At 42.5% G+C, this 26868-nt stretch overlaps 1 pseudogene; it reads left to right on the top strand.

The window, feature by feature from the left end:
* The first annotated feature begins 23553 nt into the window (after positions 1 to 23553).
* Positions 23554 to 23924, top strand: LOC117201288 (ubiquitin-conjugating enzyme E2 D3-like; annotated as a pseudogene).
* Positions 23925 to 26868: the final 2944 nt, after the last annotated feature.

Here is a 26868-nt window from a genome sequence, read left to right as displayed (position 1 = left end):
CAGAGCTGTCTAACTCCAAATCCAGTGTTCTCATAAACACCTTGCCACACTGAGCCAGGAGATATGGATAGTTGGTAAATACATACACTTTTCCAGGCAATGACTCCCTACTCCCTCTTTAAGCAAAGATTACTCAAGTTCCAGAAATCAATCATCTACATCATTTATTAGATTTTTCCTACATGCAAAATTCCGTGCTTGATACTGATGGGCAAGAAGAGATAAAAGAAAATTAGCAGAGCACTGGCATGGAAAGAGCCCAGGAGATGCCGGCGCTATCACTGAGGGGTTTTGGCTACATCATGCAACCTCTTTGGACATCAAATGATTTCTTTGTAAAGTGAGCAGGTGGGATTAGATGAACTCAAAGGTCCCTGCCAGTTCTTTGATTCTGTCCCCCATCTTTACACCAGACATGCATAGAATAAATGCCAGATGCCATCCCTGCCCTCTCAAGGATCATGAGACAAAACCTTCAAACACATGAAACAGTTAGAAGACAGTGGTGTTATAAACTGTCTACCTTAGGCTATAAGCCATCACTGGACATGCACTTACTTGAATCTCTTATGACTCAGCAGTTTTAGGGATAAAAGACATATGTCATAATTTCTTCCCTTAATAAGTGTACAAATTAGTTGGGAAACAGGACATAAGCGACTAGAACAGTGACTAATATAAGACATTAGATAATTAAGTGCTAAATTGTGATGTGCAGTCATTGCATGATGACGGTAAAATGAGAGCCGACATTTACTGAGTTCTTAGGTGAATGTGTAAGAGTTAAAGGATGCCAAAAAAAAAAAACCCTCAATAATTAAGATAAGTAATACTTTAATGCAATATTTTTAAATTAAGCTTTCAAAAAATTTATGATGAACACAAAATATCAAGATTTTAACAAAGACAGGCTCAGTAGTACTGATTTTTCCTTTTGTCTCAGGCTCAAGTACAGCTCAGCACAGCACTGTGAGATAGTGACTATACCTTATTGCTTGACGTTCACTGTCTTATTTAATGTTCACAATGACCCTTATGATTAGATTCTACTATTAGCATCGTTTTAGTGATGAGGAAGCTGAGGCTTGGAGAGGTGGTTAGGGGCAGGAATGAAACTTAAACCCAGGTCTCTGGCGTTATAATTCATGCTTTGAAACACTGCCTTAAATGCCCTTACAAATATGCAGACAGAGCTCACCGCCCCAGTAGAAGGCTGTGACCCAGTGTTGCTGAGCTAGGGGTGGGTTCTTCCTGGGGCAACTCTGTGGTCCTCCTGGCAGGGTGCCCAGTGCAGCTGTATTTCTCATACCTGTTGCCTACTGGCTGCTGGAACCCTTGGGTGCCTCCTCTTTCCTTACCTACCCTGGGGGTTCCTTGAGTCTGGAAAGCACTTTGGAGGGTGATGCTCCATCTAATTTCATCCAAAGTAGGAAATCCAAAGTGAAGTCCATCTGAATTGTGCTTTCTGCCTGATCCCACGTAAAGAAAAGTTCTGTAGTGTTTTAGCGATATCTCACAGCAAAGGAAACCATGCTGAACTCAGAGCCTATATCAGAAGTGTTTGTCATCTCAGGCCCCATCTGCAGCACCCAGCCCCATTTCCGGGCAGGAAATGAAACCACAGAAGGCAAGGTAAATATTGATTTTCAAGTCACTGCTTTGGGGGCAGCAATCATTTTCTTGCTGATTTACTTCTAGTGCACGTTTGCCCAAGGTGTGGGGCAAAAGCACTGATCAGATGGGCCCATGGGGGCATTTCAAGTGAACTGTGCTCTTTGGGTCAAAAATTCACGCATGTGTCGTCGGGACTAGGGGTTAGACTTCTGCTGCCCCAGGCAATTGGTTGTTAGTACAGATAGTGGCTTGGGATAACTAGATGTGGTAAAAAGGAAAGTCAGAATTGTAAACTGTCAGAATGGGACTTTGGAAGTTATTTGGTCCAGGTCTTCATTTTACAGGAGAGGAATTAGAAGCTTAAAGAAATTATGTGACCTTTGGAAAGGTCACATAACCCTTTCATGGCAGACCTGAGACGCAAAATTGTGTAGATGACATTTTTTTTTTTTTTTTTTTTTTTGCGTTACGCGGGCTTCTCACTGCTGTGGCATCTCCCGTTGTGGAGCAAAGGCTCCGGACGCGCAGGCTCAGCAGCCATGGCTCACGGGCCCAGCCGCTCTGCGGCATGTGGGATCTTCCCGGACCGGGGCACGAACCCGTGTCCCCTGCATCGGCAGGCGGACTCTCAACCACTGCACCACCAGGGAAGCCCCTGTAGATGACATTTTGAAGTGGCTATTTTAATGCAACCATAGAGCCATTTCAATGGTGCCTAACAGCACTATTTTTAACAGCACAAGGGATGCTTCCACTCTAGTCTTTGACCTCTCCTTATCCCCTTATCTCAGGTTCAGTGAGAAAACATACTGAGATCATTTAGTGGTACCTGCTGTGGACATAGCGACTATTTCTGTAGCATAAATAAGATGATCTGTAGTGGCACAAAACCCTAGGGTGCTGTGGGTCTCTCCACAAATTGCCATGTCTTGTCTTTATTTTTTTCTTGATGGAAAATTTTAAAATTTTTATATTGTGAAATAAACAATGTAAGGCTTAGGTTTCACAATGTACATAGATGATTCATGTATTAGTCACATTTCTAGAATATTTCTTAACAATTCCAAAATGTTTATTTTTCCAGGATGTTGAGTTATTTTGTTGGGCCATTGAGATGCCCATACTGGGAAGCTGTGTCCCTCTGTCCTTCAGTCTCTCTTCCTTCCCATCCCTCCCAGGACCTTCATCACTGTGGGTGCCATGTCTCATAGAAATTCAGGAACCTGTGGGGAGCAAGGCATAGATGACTGAGGGCCACTTAACAACCTATAGCCAATAACTCCAGATGTTTAGTTAAAAAATATTAGGTGAACCGATTAGCTCATGGAATAGGGAGTGTAAGTTTGTGGTACATGCATCAACAAAATGGGAATAATTATTTGCTGCCAATTTCACAAGGATAGGAAGATATGTATATACTGTGCATGTAAGATACTATGTATACGTACATTATATATGACTTACAGATGTCCCAGTTCTCATGGAACTGCCCACAGTTCCCTGAGTTCACCTCTATATTTAGACTTTGGGCCTTTGTCCTAGGGGTTCCCCTGCCTGGATTGCCTTTACACTCTGTTGGCATGGAAAGCATCTTATCTTTTAAGGTCAGGCTCAATTGTTACTACCTCTGAGAAATAGTTCCTTAATCCTTCAGGTTAAATGGACGACTCCTTTCTTTGTGCCTCCACGTGTCCTTCTACATACCCAGTCACTCTCTACTCGCAATTGTTTATTTATATGTCTACCTCTCCTCTTGAGGACAGGGATTACGATCCACCCATCTTAGTGTCCCTGAGCCCAGCATGGTACCAGGAACACAGTAAAGCTCAGTAAACATTTGTTATGTAAACCATGTCTTCGAGACGATGATGCTCCAGGAAGTGTTTGAATGGGTGCTTTGGTCATGGGTGTTTAGGTCATGAGTTTGTAGGTCACGGGTGTGTAGGACATCTGGGTCTCCTGCTCCCTGGGTCATGTGGGAGGAGGTGTCCACAGATGTCATGAATACACACACCCCTAAGTACCTGGAACTCTTTTGCTTCCAATTTAGCAATTTTGCCAGTGAGATGCCAGCATTTTGGGTACTGTGCCTCTAGGTGTTCATATAAACTTGTGGCTGTAAAAGAAAACCTGATTTTTCCCCCAGTGATTTCCAGTTACCTTTACTGTTGCTTATAAAAATAAAATACTTATTGAAGTGATCTTTATCCTGTGCTGATTCCAAATTACCTTTTTTTACATCTTTATTGGAATATAATTGCTTTACAATGGTGTGTTAGTTTCTGCTTTATAACAAAGTGAATCAGTTATACATCAAATTACCTTTTTATGCTGTTATCTCTTTCCATCTGTGTGTTTTTATGATCTGACCATGCATTTGTCAGTCAACAAGTATTTATTGAGAGCCCTGCAGGGTTTCTAGCGTAACATTTTTAACACATATCATACTTTTCTTAGGTATTCTCCTGGTGTTATAACTTTGGCTTCTAATACAGTTTAAATGAGAAAACTGTTTCACCTGAAGGTGCTTTGAAGTTCATAATCCAGAGATTGGTGCCTTTGATGGGGAAAGGAACAGTCATAATTTATTGGCCTACTGTGTACTAGGCATTAGGCTCTACAATTTACATACATTATCTTATTTAATTCTCATACCTGTCGCATGTGTAAGTGGTCTGATATTGCATTTTACAGTGAAGGAAACAGATTAAGTGGCAGGCTCCTATAACTAGCAAAGGATCAAGCTGGGCTTGAACTCAGGCCTGTTTGAAACTACAGCCCATACTCTTTCCCATGCATTATTTCCTTATTCCATTAAACTGCTCTAAAGGCAAATGTTTGGAATGATTACAATGGAAAGTAGATTGTAAATTCCTTAAGGCTGGGACTGCTGTGATTAAAACTGAAATGTGTCGTTTGATGATTTGACATGTCTTTGTGTCTCTTTTTTCCCTATATGTGATAAATAGGACTCACACTGTGATTCTTTTCTAAGCAGCTGGAAATGATGTGATGATTTCTCACCCTCCCTTCTTCCATCAGCCCCAAAGAACAATTCAAAGGACCTAACCCCAAACTTAAAAGCTGTACAGTGATGTTCATGATTCCAACCACGTATTCATTCTTCCCTATCTGTGCTGCTGCTACGTAGGGCTCTTCCTTGTGAGTTATAGGTATTATGTGTATTTTTCTGTCCTTCTGTCTCTCTCTTTATAAAAGGTCCTGGAGTAAAGTTAAAAAATAACCTACATTGTATACTTTACAAGGTATTTCAAGGTCATTCATTCCTTTGTTCACTCAGTTGGTTGAACACCTTGTTCATCAATCAATGTTGAACTCTTTGATGTGTCTACAGTGTGTCTGAAAAATGCACTCTGCCCATCCTTGAGGAACTCTTAGGCAAGCATGTACACAGCTGACTGTCCTGTGAACAACATCTAAGGGACTTTAGGACAGTAAGAAATGAATTATTTGGGGGGAAAGGATGAGAAAAAGGTAGGACAAGGAAACCACCGGAAAGCAGGAGTCATGTGAGCTGGATAGTCAGCCATTCCACAAACATTTTGACCACCTGCTCTGTGTTGGGCACTATATGAAGCACAGGAACTGCAAAGGTAGAATTACACAGTCCTCATCCTCAAGGCATTCACAGACTAGAAGAGGGAAAGACATGTCAGCAACTGAGTGTTAGGTACCAAGACAGATGTACAAGTTACGTTGCTGCTGCCGATGGATGGTGAATTCTCCTTGGTCTGGGCTCTTAAGGGGAGGAACAGGCAAGAAATCCTAGAAGAGGTGAGTTTAACAGAGTCTTGAAAGCTTTGAAGGTGTTTAGGGGCAGGGTGAACAGGCAGAGAGGCATGAAACAGCAAGGCACATTAAGGAACTTCAAGTTGTCAAGAGTTGGGGAGAGGAGTGTGCACCAGTGGGCAGGAGTGAAGGGTGAGTCTGGGTTGATCAGCAAGTGTCTGGAAGAGGAATGTCTTTGAATGCCAAGCTAAGGAGTTTTTATGCTTGGAAAGCCATGGAAAGATTTTTAAACAAGGGAATGATGTCATCAGAATGGCATTTGAGTATATTTTCATCAAAGTTATAAATGGAAGTAAATGTTGAAAAGTGAAAATTTGACATTATTTTTCATGTATGTTACTGAAGATATTTTTTCTAAAGCATTTACAATTATATATTAAAATTAAAAGAAAAACGGGGGTGGTGGTGGTGGTGGTGGGATGAATTGGGAGATCAGGATTGACATATATACACTAATATGTATAAAACAGATAACTAATAAGAACCTGCTGTATAAAAAAATAAAATGAAATTTAAAAAAAAGAAAACCAAATTATAACTAATGCATGGAATTTTTAAATTAAATTTTTTATTTTCAGATAATTATAGATTCACATGCAGTTATAAGAAATAATACAGAGAGATCCCATATACCCTTTACCCAGTTTCCTTCAATGATATTATCTTATAAAATTATAGCACAATTTCGCAACCAGGGTATTGAAATTGATAGTTAAGATAAAGAACACTTCTACCACCGCAAGACTCCCTCATGTTGCCCTTTTATAACCACACACTTCTTTCTCTCCCCCACTTACTTCTTAATCCATGGAAATTTATCATTTTTTCCTTTTTTTGGATGGTGCTTTCAGTGTCAAGTCTAAGAATTCTTTGCCTAGCACTAGATCCTAAAGATTTTCTCCCATTTTTTCTAAAAGTTTATAGTTTTGTGTTTTACATTTAAGTCTATGATCCATTTTAAGTTAAATTTTGTATAAGGTGTGAGATTTAGGTCAATGTTTTTTTTTTTTCCTATGGATATCCAATTGCTCCAGCATCATTTATTGAAAAGGCTATATTTCGTCTGTTGAATTGCTTTTGCATGTTTTTCAAAAATCAGTGGGCATATTTGTATGGGCCTATACCTCGGCTCTCTGTTCTGTCCATTGATCTGTGTGTCTGTCTCTCCACCAGTATCACACAGTCTTAATAACTGTAGCTACACAATAAGTCTTGGAATAGGGTAGATTTATTCCTTCTACTTTATTCCTTTATTTCAAAATGGTTTTAGCTATTCAAGTTCCTTTGCCTTTCTATATAAATTTTAGAAGAATCTTGTCCATATCTATGAAAAGTCTTGCCCGGATATTGATAGGAATTATGTTAAACCTGTATAACAATTTGGGGAAAATTGACATCTTTACTAATTTGAGTCTTCTAATCCATAAACATGATATGTCTATTTATTTAGATCTTCTTTGATTTTCTTAATCATCATTGCATAGTTTTCAGCATACAAGCCCTGTACATGTTTTGTTAGGTTTACACCCATTTACTTTCTATGTGTGATTGTTAATGGTGTTTTATTTTTAATTAAGATGTTTATGTATTCAGTGCCAGTCTGTATAAAAACAATGGGTTTTTGCATATTTATCTTGACTCCTGTAACCTTTCTAAATTCACTTATTTGTTCTAGGAGTTTTATTATTATTTTTAAAAATAGATTCCTTGGGATAGTCTATGTAGACAATCATGTCATCTGCAAGTAGGGACAGTTTTGTTTCATGTTTTAATGTTTTCTAGTCTGTATGCCTTTTGTTTCCTTTGCATTATTGCACTGGCTAAAACTTCTGGCACTATGTTGAGTAAGAGTGGTGACAGCAGACATCCTACCTTGTTTCAGATTTTAGAGGAAAAGCATTTAGTCTTTCACCACTAAGTGTAATGTTAGCTGTAGGTTTTTATAGATTCTTTTTATCAAGTCAGGGTAGTTCCCTCTGTTCCTATTTTTCTGAGAATTTGTATCATGAATGAATATTTAATTTTGTCAAGATTTTTTCTGCATTAATTAATATAATCATGCGATTTTCATTATTTGATTTGTTGACTGGTAGATTACAATTGCTTTTCAAACATTGAACCAGCTTTGCATCCCTGAAATAAACCCCACTTGGTCATGGTGTATAATTCTTTTTTCATATTGCTGAATTCTATTTGCTAATATTTTGTTAAGTATTTTGGTGTCTAAATTCACAAGGGATATTGGTCTGAGTTTTCTTTTTATGTACTGTTTTTGTTTGGTTTTGGCATCAGGTAATACCAGCTGGGGAAGTGTTCCCTCCTTTTCCATTTTCTGGAGAGATTGTATAGAATTGGTATTAATTCTTCATTAAGTGTTTGGTAGAATTCTCCAGTGAAACCACATGGTCCTGGAGATTTCTTTTTTGGGAGCTTTTAAGTTAAAAATTCAACTTCCTTAATAGTTATAGGGCTATTCAAATGATCTATTTCATATTGGGTGAGTTGTGGTAGTTTTTATTTTTCAAGGGATTGGTCCATTTGCCAGATGTAGGTCTGTAGAGTTTTTTGTAGTATTCATTGGTATTCCTTTTAACATCTGCAGAGTCTGTAACAATACTGTACTCACTGTTTCATTCCTGATATTGGTAAGTTGTGTCCTCTCTCTCCTTCTCTCTCTCTCTTTCTCCCCCTTTTTGTCTGTCTTGCTAGAGTATTGCCAATTTTATTGGTCTTCTCAAAGAATCTACTTTTTATTTCATTGATTTTTCTATTTTATCAATTTCCTTGATTTCTGCTTGTATCATTATTATTTCCTTCTTTTCACTTTGGGTTTATTTTGCTTTTCATTTTCTAGGTTCTTGAGATGGGAGCTTGGATTATTGATTTGAGATTTTTTCTCGTTTCTAACATATGCATTTAGTGTTATAAATTTACCTCTTAATACTGCTTTACCTGTGTCTCACAAATTTTGATATGTTGTGTTTTTATTTTCTTTCATTTTGATATATTTTAAAAATTTCCTTCAGACTTCTTCTTTGACCCATGGATTATTTAGAAGTGTGTTGTTTAGTTGCCAAGCATTTGGAGATTTTCCTGTTATCTTTCAGTTATTGATTTTTAGTTTGATTCCATTTTGTTCAGAAAACATACACTGTATATTTTGAATTCTTTTTAAATTTGTTGAGATTTGTTCTATGGCCCAGGCTATGGTCTATCTTGGTATATGTTTTGTGGGCACTTGAAAAGAACATGTATTCTGCTGTTGTTAAGTGGAGTGTTCTATAAATGTTGATTATATTGTTGGTTGATGATGAATTCTTCTATATCCTTGATGACTTTAGGTCTAGTTATTATAACAATTGTTGAGGGAAGGGTGTTGAAGTCTCCAACTATAATTGTGAATTTGTCTATTTCTTCTTTCAGTTCTATCTGTTTCTTCTTCACATATTTTACACACCATTGTTTGGTGCATACACATTTAGGATTGCTATGTCTTCTTGGTGGATTGACCCTTTCCTATTTATATAACATCCCCCTCTGGGTCTGGTAATTTCTTTGCTTTGAAGTTTACTTTATCTGATATTAATATAATCACTCCTTATTCCCTTTGATTAATGTTTGCATTATATATCTCTCTCCATCCTTTTACTTTCATCTGCTTACACTGTCATGTTTAAAGTGAGTTTCTTTTAGACAGTATACAGTTGGGTCATGTTTTTTAATCTACTCTCCCAATATCTCTCTTTTAATTGGTGTATTTTGATCATTTACATTTAATGTAATTATTGATAAGGTTGGAATATGCCATTTCCTTCTCTCATTTTTTTTTATTTCTGTTTTCTTTTTCCTGTCTTCCTGTGGGTTACTTATTCTTTAGAATTCCATTTTGACTTATCTATAGTGTTTTTGAGTGTATCTCTTTGTATAGCTATTTAAATGGGGGTTCTAGGAATTACATTTTTACATATATATATATATATATATATATATATATATATATATAAAACTTATCACTGTCTGTTGGTGTTGTCAGTTTACCAGTTTGAGTGAAATATAGAAGCTTTACCTCCCTTATATACCTTTACACTTCCCCATTTATTATATGTGTCTTAAATTTCCCTCTACATACATTTAGAACCATATCAGATAGTAGTATCATTTTTGCTTCAACCATCAAAAATAATTTAGAAACTCAAGAGGAGAAGGAAAGCCTATTGTATTTACGTATATTTTTGCTTACATTTTTTCTTCTCTTCTTTTATTATTCTTTTTCTGTTTAGAGAACTTCCTTTAGCTATTCTCTTAGGGTAGGTCTTCTTGGTGACAAATTCTCTTAGTTTTCCTTCATTTGAGAATATCTTGATTTCTCCTTTATTCCTAGATAACATTTTTGCTGGATAGGATTCTGGGTTTATAACTCTTTTCTTTCAGCATTTGAAAAATATTATAAAATACTTTTACTTGGAAAAAACTCTTCTGACCTCTATGGTTTCTGATGAGAAACCACTGTCGTTCAAATTATTTTTCCCCTATAGGCAAGGTGTTTTTCTCTGACTTTTTCCAAGGTTTTTTCCTTTGTCTTTAGTTTTCAGGAGTTTAATTATATATCTAGGCACGGATTTCTTTGAGTGTATCCTGTTTGGGGTTTGCTAAGCTTCTTTACTCTGTATATTTATGTCTCTTGTCAAATTTGGGAGGTTTTCAGCCATTATTTCTTTGAGTACTTCTTTAGCCCCACCCTCTTTCTCCTTTACAACTACATTGATGTGAATATGAAAATTTTTTTATGGTCCCACAGGTCTCTGAGACACCATTAATTTTTTTTAATCTACTTTCTCTTTGTTCAGATTGAGCAGTTCCTATTGTTCTATCTTTCAGCTCACTGTTGAGTCCATCCACTGAACTTTTATTTTGATTATTGTTTTTTAGTTGTACAGTTTCCATTTGGTTCTCCTTTACATCTTTTATTTCTTTGTTGACACTTTCTATTTCTTTGCTGAGACTGACTGTGTTTTTCTTTGTTTCATGCGTGTTCTTAATTGTTCCTTGAAGCACTTTCAACATGGCTGCTTTAAAATCTTGTCAGATTATTCTAACATCTTTCATCTCAGTGTTGGCATCTATTAACTGTCTTTTTTTCATTCTGTTTGAGATCTTTCTGGTTGTTGATATGATGAGTGATTTTCAATTGAAAATTAAATATTTTTATACTGTGTTCTGAGGCTCTAGATTTTGTTAAACCTGTTTTTATTGGCTTTTTGGCACCACTCTGTCAGGGGGAAGGGGAGGCATCACTTCAGCACTGCAAAGTGGGGGTAGAAGTCCAAGTTCCCCACTTGTTCTCTGTTGACAGCTGACCCCGAGGGAGCTGCTCCTTTTTACTGCCAGGTGGAGATGAGAGTTCCAGCTCCCCGTGTGGTCTCCACTGACTCTGCAGTTAGAGTGACCTTGTTACCACCAGTGGTGAAAGTCCTGACTCTCCACTAGGCCTCCTCTGACAACACCTGAGAGGGGAGTGAGGGGTGAGGGGCACCTTGTTACTGCTGGATGGGGTGCAAGTCTGGGCTCTCAATGTGTCCTCCACTGACAACACAGGCTGGGGGGAGCTCATTACTGGTGGTGAGGGTGAAAGTCCAGGCACCCTACATGACCTTCTCTGACACCACCTGGGGATGTTGAGGTGCCTAATTACAGTCTTGTGTGGGGAGATGTCTAGGCTCCCACTTTAACTGCTGACATGGGTGGGACTGGGGCTACAGATATTTTCTATGGTGTCTGGCTGGAGTAGAGTTATTATAATATAAAAAGCTTTCTGTCTGCTAGGCTGCCCTTGTCCTATTCCTTTGGCTAGAGAGAGAAGGCTTTGATTGGGGCTTGTTTTGTCTGCCTGTTGGTGTTTCTAAGCTGCTGGGTTGTTTAGCTCTAAGTCTGGGATGCATGAGGCAAAAAGAAAACCCAGGGAACTCATCACTCTGCCATTCCTTGGGTTCTGAAGTCTCTAGTCAGCCTTCCTTCTTCTTTCTAACTTTCAGAGACTTATCTTTATTTTATGTATAATGTCCAAGGTTGTTAATGGAAGAAATAGGTATATTGAAGTATGTCTACTCTATCTTCCTTGAAGAAGTATTGAATATAAGTATTTTAAATAAAACTGAATTTTAATTTGATTTTTCTTGAAATTTAATTAAATATATTTTAAAGTAATTTTACAAGGATAAAACCATTTACAATTTTAGCATTCAATATTCTTCTAGTTACCAATAAAAATATTGATACCATGCTTCAACCATATACACAAATTTAAGGGTGGTATGATTTGTTTAATATTGCATAATGTTCCTCAGCTGCTACCTGCATCTGTTGTAAATACTGTGAACATTTGTGATTACTTCTGGAACCTTAAATTAGAATACAAAGAGATGGAAGAAAACAGACACCTGGCACTTACTAGGAAACAACCATTTGGTATGCAAGAAGTATCGCACTTATGCTGACAGGAAGGATTTGACAAGTTAATTTGTCTCTTCTCTTATACCTAAGTGCTTCTGTTGCTCGAATTCTCCCTATGGTTCAATGTCTGCAGGACAAAACCCACAAACCTTCATGGCATCCAGACACAGCTGCCTTCTGTTTTGAGGACATGGGCAAGAGCTGTGAAGTATTCTCTTGGGGCCTGAAGGGTGCTAGAAGCAAGAGTGGATCTTTGGGATTGTGTGTTGCTCTGCACCAGCTCTGAGCACCAGATCCCAAGTGACAGAGGTGTTCACATGATCTTCTGTGTGTGTGTGTGTGTGTGTGTGTGTGTGTGTGTGTATGTGTGTGTGTGTGCCGTGAGGTATGGGATCCCCTCTAATACTTAGGTCCAGGCCAGGGACCCTTTTGCCTGGAACTTAAGTGTAATATTGTCTTCCACAGGCCAAGTTCAGTTAAGGCTTTTAAACCATTTTCACATTCTAAAGGCCTTCTTTCTCATCTGTTTTCTCATAATCTAGTGTAAGACTATTAACAATGTAAATGAGGCAAAACTAAATATTTCCACATTCAATTGAGAATGAATATGAGGTAAACACAGATCAGGAGATGGTGAGCATTCTTTCTCTATAATTTATGATATAATTTTAATGGCACTGCACAACTCTCTCTGTGTAGAGACACTGTGTGGGCAGACAGGGATGTTTCTCTTTCTGAATGATGGGGGAAAGAGATGAAGGTTTATTTTTACGGTCAATTTCATTTTTTTCAAGCTAGAGTCAAATGCTTGATATAATTAAAAATACATCAAGTCATCCAGAACAGTAGCAGTTGTGTGTTTGGTTAGATGGTAGGATCATTGCCAACCCTTATCTTCAATTTTCAGATTTAGAATCTCTTTCCCATTTCACTTTAATTGGCTCTAGGCTTCCATCCATCCTTAACTTTGGGTTCATTTGTTGCAATTGTTTTATCGGAACTAAGTTGTTCTCCAGTGAATACAATAAATATATGTATCTGATTCATCTTTGTTTTTATGGTTAGTTTTTTAAGATTATAAAACCAGACTCTTAAGAATGTTATATATAGGAGTAAATGTCTGCATCTCAGAATCACTTTATCGATGTCTCTGAAAAGGCATTAGCTATTAGGCACTAGCTTATTGAATCACATTTTTAAAAACTCTCTGTAAAAAATAAGAATTTGTATTTTCATTCTCCCTGCTCTTAAATCTTGCTGGTTTTTTACGACTCTCATAGCAGCTATTTTGGAAAACTTACTTTAAAAAAAAAATGATTTCTTCTTTTTCCCAGACTGCCAATTAAATAGTGACCTGGTTTAAGCACCTGAGGCTGCATTGTTGATACAGAGCTCTGTTCTCTGGCTACATGATAAGTGGTTAAAACCTTTGGGGGGAATATATTATTAAAGTTATAACCCCTCTCTTCAGAAAAATGCACATAGTTGCGTGCAGATTTAGGGATGAATGGGCATTCTGTGGTTCTGCCTAGCTTCCTAAGGGGTTCCTAGACACCAGGTTAAGCCCCTTTATTCAGACCACTCGGTGGCAGAGGCATTTGCAGCAGTTATAACTGGTAAAGTCAAGACATTATTTACAAGAGCCGGAGTGCTGGTGCTGTTTGGGGTGGGGCAGTGGGGGGAAATAAAGGGGGGAGAGGCATGCAAGTTCCACGGTAGGTAGGGAAGTCCATTTCTTCAGCCATGAATGGAATTGGAAGCTCAGGGCCTAAAAAAGAGCAGGCAGTAAATGCTACAAATCATGGAGTGAGCTAATAGAGTGAAATGGAAGAAATTTCCTTCGCTTCCTAATGAATTATAATGAATTAATTTTATTGGTGAAACAGAGGAAAAGCACCATTTAAAGCAAGGGTCTTGGAAACCTGGCACTTCTAAAGGAGTCAAAGGGTTTTGGTTCCATTGTACACCTAGATTGGCTTTGGATATGCAAAGCAGGGGAGGGAGCGCCAGTGCTCTGAGCCAGGAGTGGGTGGCATTCCTGGGGGAGTGAGGGAGAGAGGGAGCTGTGCTGCTGCATATTCAGGCATAGTCTGGCCCGTGAGAAATCCCTAGAGAATGTTCAAGAAATGGGACATCTAGTATCAGATGTTAGGTTGTTTGCTATGTGGTGAGAAAATGTAACCCATCCCTCATGACCTACAAACCATCAATAAAAATTCGGCTAACGTACGATGCTTGTTAAAATGATTGCTTTTAGTCAAGAGGATAGGGTTGGGAGAAGAAGGTGCAGAATTATGGAGAGCAGAAAATAAGAATTCAGTAAGGGGAGGCAGTTGGAGCCAGAGGTGAGAGAAGGATATAGGTTCCCTTGCAATTTGCAGAAATCTCAAGGCAGGCAGTAGATTTTTCCCTAGGATATAAAATGGGGGTTTGAGCCAAATAGATGTATATTTTAAGGAGCATAGTAACCCTGCTGACCTCTGAGTAACATCTGTCTAAAGTGGTTACCTTTCTAGAGCGCCTTTACATTCATTCACATTGTTTGTTCCCTGATCCTGGGTGTACCCGCAGGGCTGGCAGGTGCTGGCCTTCTTTCTTAGTCTTGTGAGACTGGCAGCTGCCCAAGGAGGGAGAGACTGAGGGAAAGTGCAAGGGGGCTTTTAGTAAATCTGGGGAGGGAGGAGATTACTGCAGCTCTGAGAGTCAATGGACAATGTTGGTAGGACCAGATCATTTGAAAAGCATTTGCAAAGCTTCATTTCAAGTTTCGCAGTTCAGTCATATCTAGTTCCCAGGGTGACAGCCCTGGCCCAGGGGTATCACTCTACTCTTTTCTGGGAGAGAGGTCCCATAAGAACCTGCTGGCCTGAGCTGCCCCCTGGTCTCTCATAGGCACATGGGGCCCTGATTTTCGGGTATTGTGGTAGGGTAGGAGTCGGGTAGGGGAATGGGGCTGTGATCATCCCTTTTTTCTTTCAGTTGTTGGCTGACACTTTAGATTCCAGGAGAAATTTGATATGCTGACTTGTACTGTCTCAGGAAAAAAAAAAAAGAGTACACCCATCTCCCTTGCTTATGAGTGTGCCTTGTATTATACCTGTCTTGACTCTGCACAGGAATTCCTTCCTGAGGAAATCTTCAGTGCTCAGTGAATGGACTCTCTGTGAGGAAGAGAGGGGAGGATGCAGGAAGGAGGGAGGGAGGCAGGCTGAGGTGATTCAGAACCGTAAAAGTGGAGTCAGGGATGCAGGTCCTGGAGGTAAGGTTGACCGGCTGATTTGTTTCATGTGGTCGCGGTGACCTACATTCCCAGCCCTTTGCTCCAAGGGTTTCAAATAATTGGTCTCTGGAGATGCATGATGTCCTCCTTTAGGGTGGGTGAGAACACACCTTTGGGTGGTGATATTACTGGTGTTGCATCAGGGGTGCTTACAGGGCTGGAGCAGGGTGTGGAAGTGCGGGGGGGAGAGGAAATGGGGCCCCGTGTTGATGACTCAGCACCGGCCCACGTACTGGGACAGCATAAAGAGCTCCCTTCAGAGGCAGTGATTCACTCAACAAGTATTTCACGGATGCAGGTAATGTGCCAGGTGTTGGCGAGGCAGAGATGAGAATGTGTAGCCCCCGCTGTAATGGAGCTCATCGCAGTTCTGTTCCAGCTGGTGGGTCCTAAGTTCTAACAGCAGCCTACAGGGCCCCACATGACAGGCCCCATCACCTCTTTACCCTGTGCTCCCAGGCTGGCCTCTTGGCTGTTTTTGGAACGCGCCAGCCACATACCCATCTTAGGTCCTTCGCACTGGCTGTTCCGTCTTCCTGAAATGTTCTCCTCCCTCACCTCTTTCGTGTTTCACTCAAATGTCACTGTGTTCTGACCACGGTATTAAAAGTGCAATGGGCCTTCTTCCCAATACTCCTGATCTCCCTTATCTTCTTCTACATTTTCTTTCTAAAGCGGTTGTCTCTCTCCACCATACCGTATGACTGATGAATTTTTTATGCTTTTATTATTTATTATCTGTTTTCACCTGCTAGAATATAAGTTCCACATGGACAGGCATCACCGATGCCTCCCAAGCCTATTGAGTGAATTAACTGAATAAATTAGATTATAGTAGGAGTTTTGAGAAGTCATCCTGCCCATCCCCCTTCCTATGCCAGGCCTTTCCAGGAGCTCTCCCGTCCATATCTTCCATCTCACCCTTGGCATTGTATCAGGGAAGATTTATCAGGTCCTCTAAGCAAGCTTGGCCGCATGAGGACCCTCCTTCCAGTGATGCCTGCAGGAAGAGCTATATAGCCAAGTAGAAGAGGGGAGGCACTGCTTTTCTGATCAGTGCTTTCAGGAACTTAATTGTTGCAGCTTTGGGGTAATTGAGCAAAGGAAGTTCTTGAAAGAAGGCTTTGTCTTTTATGTCAGAGAGCCCATTCCATTCTTCCAAATATGATCTAAATCTCAGCCATCCATCCAGTTCTACTTTTCTTTTAAGAGATTTTCCAGCCATCAGCAGTCACTGCTGTTAATATCCAGCTGTCACGGTCTAAGTGCCCACCCTGCATGTCTCAGGAATCCCATCCCTTCCCCATGTATTTCTGAAAATCACCAACGAGCTCCCACACATCCCTCAAGTCATCTAGGCTCCTCCCAGCTCCATCTGACTTCAGTTTGCTCTGCTGATTACCTTGGGCTTGTAACCACGTCTATAGAGCTCCCTGTGGTCTAGTCCCCAAAACAAGAACACAGCCTGGACTTTATCTCTCCCAAACAGCTAATTCAAAGCTATAGCTATTTGGTAGAATTTTCCCAAGGACCTTACGCTACCACAAGAAAATTATAACCCAGAAAAGGGAAGCTTAGTACTCCAGATCAATCATCAGTGCTTCTAGAGTCCGTGGCCATGCTTCTTCATATCCAGAGTGTCCCTAACTGGCCACCTCTCTCCTTAGACTCCAGCCTGCTGCATTGTTCCAAGACTCACTTATCTCCTTTGCAAAAGCTTTCCCTCTTGAGAGTCTTTCTTCCCCTGAATTCAAGCCCCTAACCCAACTCTGAAGTCAGCTCAACAGTCCCACTGGCCTTTTGTCTGTTACTCCTAAAAGTCAAGTGTGTACCCAACTTGAGGTTTTGTACTGGTGTTTCCCTACCTGGCATGCTCTTCCCATCGATCTCCATGTGCCAGGCTCCTTGTCCTTCAGGCCTGAGCTCACAGGACACCTTCGTGGAGAAGCTTCCCTGACCTCTCAGTCTCAAGAGTACTCTTACTCTCCCTCCTATCCCCTTCGTATATTTTCATCGCAGTCCTTAGCACTGTCTGAAAGGATCCTGTTTATCCCTGGTCTGCGTGTGGTTACTCACCCCACCCCCACGCCTGTTTCTATGTCCCCAACATAAAATAGAATGCAAGCTCCCCGGGAACTGGATCCTCATCTGTCTTGTCCAACATTTAAATCATATCTGCAGGATTATTTGTCCTGCCAGCTTCCAGTTTGAGGTCACTGCCTTAAACTCACACAGGCACTATCCTGGGTTTCTTGGAGGGAGGAGTGAGGGAAGCTATGCCCTTCGAGGGGAAAGAGGTGAGAGAGGAGAGAGGGAGAGATTCCTTTTCTCTGGGAAGGGAGGGGTGGGGTGGTCAGAGAGCCTCTCAAAGAGTGAGGACCCCTGCTTCTCTCCCTGACAGTGCCTCTGGGGCCTGGCAAGGTTTTGGAGGGGACGGCACTCCTAGGAGGGTGAGACCCAGGCCCCGGGAGAATGGGCTTTCAGCCCCCTAGTCCCCATCTAAGGTTGGGAGAAAGTCACAGCGAGGTTAGATTTCAAGGGGTCATGTGGAGGGTACAGTGCAGTTACCTGTGTGGGCTGGAGGGGCCTCACCAATATTTTGGGCTCAGAAGCATCCCTGGGGTCCTTTGCACAGCCCTAAGTTACGGGGAGTGAGGAATGACTGGGTTGGATTTCCCACCAGACTGGAGGGTGAAGGACTCTGAGTCAGATTTAAATTAAAGTAAATAAATCCGTATGATGTTCATTTCTCGTACAACCAAGTTTGTGGACCAACATTCCTCCCTATTATTTGACATTTTGTTTTTGCCGAAGTTGGGGAGACAGGTGGGAAGGGTTTGGTGGGAAGATGTAGCACCAAACCTCACACCAGCACAAGCCCCTCATCCTAGGGGCCCTTTGGATGCTCTTGAGTGTCTTCTTGTCACCCTCTGACAGCATCCTCCCAGATGTGTGTCTTGGTTTCAGCCTCTGCACTCCCTCATAGAGTGAGGGTCCAGCTTGCTCCCAAGCTGTGTTCCCTCGGAGTTTGCAATCACAGCATTTGCCACATATGTTCCAGCAGCAGGGATGAAGTAAAGGCATCAGAGGCCTCTTATGGTCCAGATGAGGGACAATCAGTGCTAAATTTATAGCATCCCTTGTCTGTGTCCTCAACACCACCGGTTTGTGAAGGGGAATTCCCAGGCTCTGCTGACTCAGTCCTTTTTTGGAAGAGAACAAAACCCTTCCTGAACCTTTTCATGCTCTAAACACCCTTCTCCTGCCCAGTCTCTCCTCCCCCACCCCAACCTTCCCTAGAGAATGACCTACAGAGAAGGAAACCAGCTGGCTCCGGCTGGCAGACGGGATGAGACTTACTGTGCAAGAATGTTCCACAAAGTGGAGCCAGTAGCCCAAGATGGTATTGCTGTTGCCACATCTAGAAAGCAGAGTTTCTCTTCTCTCTGGCCAAGTTTAAAGGGCAGGTGCACCATCCGTCTCACACGCTCTCCATCCTTCTGGCCCCGTCCACAGAAATCGTGACTGCCTGGGAATTAAGGCTGCATAGCTTACCGTGGGTGTGGGATCGCTCTATGCTGGAATGTTGCCTTCTTCCCAAGGGAGGTGAGTGCATGCAGCACAGGGTGAAAGCTCCCAACTCTCTCTCTGAGGACTGGCAAAATATAAAATACATTATCTGCTTGAGCGATGGAGGGAAAGTATCCCCAGGTGGATTCTTGCTTGTGCCTTCCCCCACCTTTCACCCTTCTTACCCCACCCCCTCTACTTGGACAAGTGAAGGAGAGATGGAGGGAGGGAGGGAGGTTGGGGGGAGAAAGAGGGAGAAAGAGAGGGAGGGGGAGAGAGAGAGAGAGAAGGAGTCGAGGGGAACCCAGAGGTTGGGTTTGAAAGTGGGCTGGCCAGGAAATAGGGATGAGATCAGGAGGGCCCTCTTTATTGAGGGCACCTGTGTAACTGCTGTAGGGGGGACCTGAGGCCTGGTCACGTCAGTCATGAATTATAATATAGGGTGTACTCTGTCCACCCCTGGGATTCAGCCATGTGTGGGCATCTCTGGCAAATTGGTCCAGTGATCCAGCCAGGGGACTCAGGAGCCTCCCAGAAGATCCCTTGCCCTCTGGAAGCAGGAACCAAGCACCACCATCTTGGCCTGGTAACAGAGCCTTGGGTTTCTGAGGGGAGGAGTGATGGGGTGAGCCCAGCATCTGTCATGCAAACCTGTCTGAGCCCTGGCGGCTGCCCTAGGGGAGAGGGAACTGGCTGCAAGAGGTTGCAGAGTTCTTGTAAACTCCACATGACACTGGGCAGGAACATCCTGCTTCAGGAGTCTGAGAAACTTGTAACCCCACGTGGAGGGAGGGGAAGCGTGCTCTTCCATATCTTGCCGCAGGTAACTGAGTGTCTGGTGGGACGTGGAGGATGTTATGGGAAGTGCTTTGCCGGAGCCGCATGGTAGCTGGTGCGTTGGTGGAGCACATGTAAGACAGCTCCTGAAGATGCCGGGAAACAGTTGGTAGAAGTTAGTAGGGTGGGCCTCTGGTACCCTACACTAGCAGGATTAAACAGCTGCAACAATAATTCCACCTCATATTTACATACTGGGATATGCTTTACAGAAAATTTCACATACATGTTCTGATTTGCCCCTCAGATCTTCCCACAGGCAGAAGCAAGTATAATAATCCTCCTCGGTACCAAGGGGGGTTGGACTTACAACCTCAAGGCCACTCCAGGGCCGTTAGGAGATGTCTGAGGACGCCTTGTGGGCTGCTCCTTAGGTGGACACTTCAGAAGCTGTGAAGTCAAGATATGAGTATTACCTGGGGACCTCTTCTCTGCTGAGGGTTCTGAACAGGAAATAAAACAGTAAAAATGGAGAAAAAAAATTTTTCTTTATTACTGGTAGAGGCTAAGTTGGAAGATGCAGCTTATAATGAGAATCAAATGGCTCTGCCAGCTGAGTACAGCGTTAGGCAGACTTGTCTGCCCTGCCACGGGTACAGCTGGACATTTTTCCAGGTAAGACTTAGAGCATGAAAAGGCAAAGGGGAACAGAAAGAAGAGGAGGAGGGTGGGTAACTCATCTAGTTTCTCCATTTAACTCACCAACTGGGTGAGTGAGGGGTGGAGACGGTCAGGAGTGTCACACTAATGGCTGTCTCTCCATGTGGAAGAAATATAAGGGCTTGGGAAAAAGTGTTCCTATATGAATAATTGTACTGAATTGACATGCAGTATCCACTGGGGCCAGGCCCTCTGTACTGGCAGGAGCTGCTTAGTTTTCCAGTCTGTCCAGAGTTGATTGCTTTATTAGTCAAGGTTCTCTAGGGAAACAACAGAATCAATATTGCGTATGTGTATGTACATATATATGTATATATCTATATATCTGTGTGTGTGTGTGTGTGGCAGGTGCGGGGGGGGAGAGATCAATGTAAGCAAATTCACCGAACAAAATTAAATTGTAAAGATTTATATCAGGGTATCAATCCTCGGACCGATTAGTACCTCATAACCATCTAGGATCTGTGAACCAATGCCTGAGCCAAGATACTTCTTAAATTTTTTTTTTTTGTATTGAAAACATAAGAATGACTTGCATCTTGATTCAATAAGTAACAAACAAGTGTCTTCTGTCTGCTAGGACCTGTATTGTGGGGGGACACCAAGGGGAATGACATGTGATGTTTGTTTTCTGGGAGCTCAGGGTTAAGCGGAGGATGGCAAAGCATATGATGAGTGCAATTAAGAAGATATAAGCAAAGTACTGTTATGGTCCAAGGCAGGATTAATTCTGACTCGAGATCTGAAGAAGGCTCTGTGGAAAAGGAGACATTGAAATTGCACCTTGAAGAATAAATAGACTCCTGACAAGCAGAGATTAAGGAAAAGGATCTTCTAGGCTGTGTTGTATTTGAGGAATGTTGATAAGTCTGGTCTTGTCGGAGTGTTCTGGCTGGGGTCAGGGAGGGCGCAGGGAATGGCTGTAGGGGTTTGCTAGGGGCTAGAAGGCAGTAAGAAAAAGATAGGAAAGATAGGTTATATCAGGAAAGGCACCGAATGCCGTGTCAGAGTTAAGACTTCATACAGAAGGTCAGAGGAGGCTGTTGAATACTTTCAAGGAGGAGAGGGGATTTTAGAAAAATTCTGGCAGTGCCTCTTGGATTGAACGATGGTCTGAGGCTGGTGCGTGGGTCTTGGTGAGAACTGGAGAGGGCAGAACCATTGCAGAGGTAGTGGGAATGAATGCCAGGGGACTCATCTGAGAAAAGTGTTGAAGGCAGGACCTGATACCAGAAGTAGTTTTGGCTGGTGTAGCAGGGAGTCAGTCACGAGCTGACCTGCTGGTCTCTGTTTTCACAGTGCGTTCTTCCTGTGTCAGAGCCTTTTCTACGTCTCCTGCTTCCCTCTGGGCTGGAGGTTCTTTGAAGGCAGAGAGTCAGGGTTTTCATCTTTGTCCCCCTCAGCCTTCAGCTCAGAGCTCTGACCATGTAAAGGTAATATATAAATGTTTGTGGCAAAGAAGTGACCCCAGGAGGATAGGCTGTGGCATGCAAATCTCACAAGAGAGGTTCTATTTGTTGCTCTGTGAGTGTGATGCCTGGTACTTGAAGCGAAACTCTCTCTGTGAAGTACACGTGTGGAGTCAGAGGACTTATATGGGAATCCCCACCTGACATCCCTCAGTGGTCTCCTCGTGGAGCCCCTGAACAGTTGAGGGAGCCCAGATCAACAACAGGAGGTGGAGGAGGGTCCTGCCACCATCCTGTCCTGGGCTGGGGAAACTCACCTTAACTCTGAGGTCAGGCTGGCCAGGATGCCTGCTGAGAGGACAGCAGGCTCTAGCTACTCACTGGCCTAGGAGTCATCACCTCTGACCATCATAGGAGCCAGAAGAGCTCCCGGAAGTCATCAGTGGTTATGGGTTCCTGAGGTCACCCACAGGGGCACCTGCTGGCAGGGTGAGGGGTGTGGACTAAAATATTCTCTTCTTTAATTTACTTTTTTTTCTTTTCTGGAAAAAGTAATGCATGTCCATTGTAGAAAATCTGAAAACAAAAACAAGTAAAAAGATAAATTACGCATTTCCTTACTAGTAAATGTAGCCAGTGCCACATTTTTATGATATAAGACAGTCTGTTCTCTCTCTCTCTATAGAGGTATCTTACCATATATATGGTATACCATACACCATACCATGTATATGTCCATTACCAAATATGTGGTGCTTTTTATCTCCTCAGTTAATCAGTAGGGCCCTCATCTGTCCTCATTTTCAGGAAGTACAGAGCTCATCCGAAGGCCCTTCCTTCTCCCACTGTCCATGAAGACTCATTCAGTCCAAAGGGATCCAGAGATATGTTCAAACACCGGGAGGTGACAAGGTGGTATCTGATCAATCCTGTGCTGCTTGTTTTTCTTGCTGTCACATGGCTCCACTGTTGGAAGCTGTTTGTAATACTGTGATGTCTTCACAGATCTAGACTCTCATCACTACCATTCCATTGAGGAACCCCATGCTTGGGCTCTGAAGTTATGGCTCTCTAAGCCACAGGCCCTGGAACTGCACTGCGAGGCTTTGTGCCTCAACCACTGCTCTCCCAGAACTGGCCCAGCCCCACGAACCTCAGGCTCCTGTGATCAGCTGGTGTCCCCATCATGGCATCCCTTTGCCTTTCCTGCCTTTGGAATCTCCTTCTGCCAATGAAACATGGTCAGGGCCACCATTTTCCCTCTAATTTTAAATCTTGAGGGAAAACAGGGGACCAGGTTACTTCCTTCTTAGAAGATCCTGGGTTCCTCATGCAAACTGGTCCTCCTCTGCCCAGAAACTAGTTCTACCTATTAAGGAATATTAGTCAGGCTTCAAAAAATTTAATTACGTCATTCTCCAAAGAACATGCCACAAAACTCAGATCTCCCTCCTCCAAGATGGCAGATAGGACAAACTCAATGGATCGTTGTGTGACTGACTGGAAAGTTGTCTGATCTGTCCACCTAGGCAGGAACCAACAGGCAGCCCTGGCACATCATTACGTGGAGCTTTCCTTTGGGACCAAATAAAATCCGCTCATCTCCCCATCCTAGAGCTGTCCTGGTGATTTGGGCATCTCTGCAGACCGGGGGCAGGCTTGGAATGCCAAACACTGCCTCCCGAGCCACTGATGGAGTACCCAGCTCAGCATTTTTCATCATCAGTTTAAAAAGTGAAAATGCTTCCACATCTCAGAGCTGAGGAACTGGATCTGAATAATAATTATGTGTGCATAATTGAGGCACTCCACCTTCAAAACATCCCCTGTCTTATCACTTCTTACCACTCCAGTTCAGGCCACTCTCACTGCTCTTCTAGACAATTGCAGTCTAGACAATGTTCTGCAGGTCCAGTTGGGGATGACATGTTTCATTGGCAAGCCAGAATTATGGGACCTAGTGACAGCCCATATCAAGGCGGTGTACTCTTTTTGACAATTCATTTTCCTACAGACTACCCCTTCAAACCACCTAAGGTTGCATTTACAACAAGAATTTATCATCCAAATATTAACTGTTTCTAAAGTTCTTTTATCCATTTGTTCACTGCCATGTGATCCAAACCCAGATGAGCCCCTAGTGCCAGAGATTGCACAGATCGATAAAACAGACAGAGATAAGTACAACAGAATATCTCGGGAATGGACTCAGAAGTATGCCATGTGATGCTACCTTAAAATCAGAATACCCTGCATTATAGCTGGAATCAACTTCAAATTACTGTTAAAAAAAAGCCCAATTTCTCTGCTTCTACTTGATCCCCTCTAGAGTCTGTTTTTCACACAGCGGGCCAGAGTGTGCTGCCCAAAGCCCTCCAATGCCTTCCCACAACACACTAGAAGAGCATCCACTCTCCCCACTGTGGTGTGAAGGCTCCACCACGTGACCCCCATGCATCTCCCCAGTCTCCCCACTTCCCCGCCTCCACTCCAGCCACACAGCCCTCTTGCTCTCCAAGAGTAGCCCCAGCCTATTTCTTCCTCAGGGCCTTTACATGTGCTTTCCCCTCCTCCTGGAATATTCTTCCTCCATTTCTCCACTCAGTTCCCTCCCTGGATTCATTCAAGTCTTTACTCAAAAGTCACTTTTTCAGAGGGGACTTTAAAACTAGACACTGTTCCCTGCCATACCCCACCTCCCTCCATCATGCTCGAGCCCTAGATCTCACATTGTTTTCTTCATAATTCTTACTATGAGCCCGTAATTTTTATGTTTTATTGATTCGTTTCCTTATTTCTTGCTTGGTTTCCTAGCTGAAGTTCCTTGAGAGCAGGCAGAGCCATGCCTGCCCTTTTTGTGGCGGAATCCATTGGGCCTAGAATGGCGCCTGCTACACAGAAGCTGCTTTGTGAACATGTTTTACATGAATGAACATAGGAGGCCATTTCTCAGGTTTATGGAGATGGAACACAAGTGGTGAAATTGCTTGTCTGCATAGAGGACCCTAAGCATAAGTGCACACACACACACACACACACACACACACACACACACACACACACACACACACACACATATACACACATACACTGTAGCAATGAAATGGGTAGACAGAAATATAATTAGATTTCTTTCCTGAAATTTAAAACTATGGTTTGGGTCAGTTCTCAGCCAGAATCTGCTCTACCTTAGGGCATTTCTTCTGGTCCTACAGGGCTACATCATTCTTTGCCAACTGTGCAGGCAGATTCTTCAGGAGAAATGAGTCTGTGAGAAAGCAGTCTGGTTTCTGAGTGACCTATCTTCCTTAGTGGAGCCTCCTGAAGGCCTCTCACATTTTGGATTTAAAAACAGGAATGGTAAGAAATTTGGGTAGGTTTTGGCCAGATAATTTTGTCCAATGTGACATTGGCTGGGGTCATTCGCTTGTCTGTAGTCAGCTGCTGCCTAACATGGGCTGGAAAGTCTTAGAAGGCGTCACTCACATGCCTGGCTTCTTGATGCTTCTCTGTGAGGCTTTTTTCTCTCTCCATGTGGCTGATTGGGCTTCCTCACAGCATGGTCTCAAGCTAGCTGGACTTCCAAGAGGGAGCAGCAGTTTACCACTGAGTTCTAATTGTAACTCTGTTACTTATTAGCTTTATGACCCTGGGCAAATTATTTCAGTTCTCTCAGCTTAAACTTCCTCATCTGTGAAATGGAGATAATAATACATGTCTCAGAATGTCATTGTGAGGATTTAAAGTGATATATGTATAACAGGAAAATAGAATCCCAGAACCTCAGGACCCAGGCCTTTGCGTGGACAGGGAGAGAATAACTTTTCTATTCCCTTCCTTTCTACTTATGATAGCTACTTATGGGACAGTGATCTCAGACCACACATGTGACCTGGGGCTTGTGCCAGAAAATTTGCTGTTTCAAAGCTCTGATGATTCTTTGTGTTGTTTGGGGTAGAGCCCAGAGTAGAAACTCACATAGAGAGCCCTCTGTAGTTGTTGAAGGTAATGCACAGGGGGGATGAGGCAGTGCACCAAGGGGACCTGGAAATTCCCTGAGTAATAAAGTAAGAGGAAATGTCTGTTTCCTGGCCCTGGAAAGCAGAGGAAAGAGAGGATGGTGGAAAGCTCACAATGGCAGGTTGAGATCCCGGGTACATGGAGGATTAGCAAGAGATGCTGCCTGGCCTGATGTGTGATATTCCACTTCAGTCTGCCTCTGGTCTGCGGTTGCCTCCATTATCACAGACTTTCAGGGAAAGCTTTCTGTTCGTGCTGTGTGGAGGCCTAAGGAGCAGGGGCCATATCCACTCAATACCGGAAAAGGAGAGAGGACAGCATCTCAGAAGGGAGATGGTGAAAGGGGGTAAGAAATGCGCTGACAGCAGGAGTTTGAAGAACATTTGCATCCACCTGGGAAATTCTGGAAAAGATAACTGACTTCTCTAACTTAGGATGGTTAGGTAGGGGCTCAGACTATTACCCTGGGGGCAGCTGAGCCAGGAAGCTGGTAGAGTTGGGGATATTCTGGTTATGTACCTAAAGGACTTGACCCACAGATGACTTAGCTTAGTTGGTGACTTCTCTTACTCAGAGTTCTGGTAACTTGCTAAGGGAAATAAAGCTTGGCATGGTAACTGCCATTTGACTCTGGTCTGAGTCTGAGTCTTCACTTTTACACTATTCCACATTTCCTTCAAGTACTCTATATTTATGCCTAAGCTTTTTGTTGTTGTTTTTTTTTTAGAATATTAGAGCTAAATTAAAGGTGCGGTGGCAGCTTATAGCCAAGTTAAATGGTGACTCACTCTAGGTCACCGGAGGCAAGGCAGGGCATTCTTAGGGTTGGCTGAGAATTCCCCAAGTGCACTTTCTCTTGAGGTCAAGTCTCCAGTGATTAGCAGGCTCTGAAGTCCTTCTCTGTTCCAGCTATTTTAAAATCTTGTTTATATGCTAATCATACTCCATCCTTAGCTGGCCTTCTATCATCTGTCAAGTGAATAGTCACCATAATGGGAAAAGGACCCAGAAATTTAAATGAAAAAAGACAAAGGGTGTGAGTGACCAGAAGCTAGCTTAGCAGAAACATAAATTCCTGTTCAGAGCCACCTTGTCTCATATCTAAGCTCACACCTTTATTTTTTATTTACTCTGGCATAAGAAGGTTTCCTTGCATTAGCAATGGTACTGTTAACGTTTTATAGGCTGTAGAAGTCATGGTCCCATTGAAATCCTTCC

The sequence above is a fragment of the Orcinus orca genome, chromosome 1 (assembly GCF_937001465.1).
Source record: "Orcinus orca chromosome 1, mOrcOrc1.1, whole genome shotgun sequence".
Taxonomy (NCBI): Eukaryota; Metazoa; Chordata; class Mammalia; order Artiodactyla; family Delphinidae; genus Orcinus; species Orcinus orca.
Note: the sequence above shows the minus strand (reverse complement) of the source record. Positions and strands in the feature narration are given on the sequence as shown.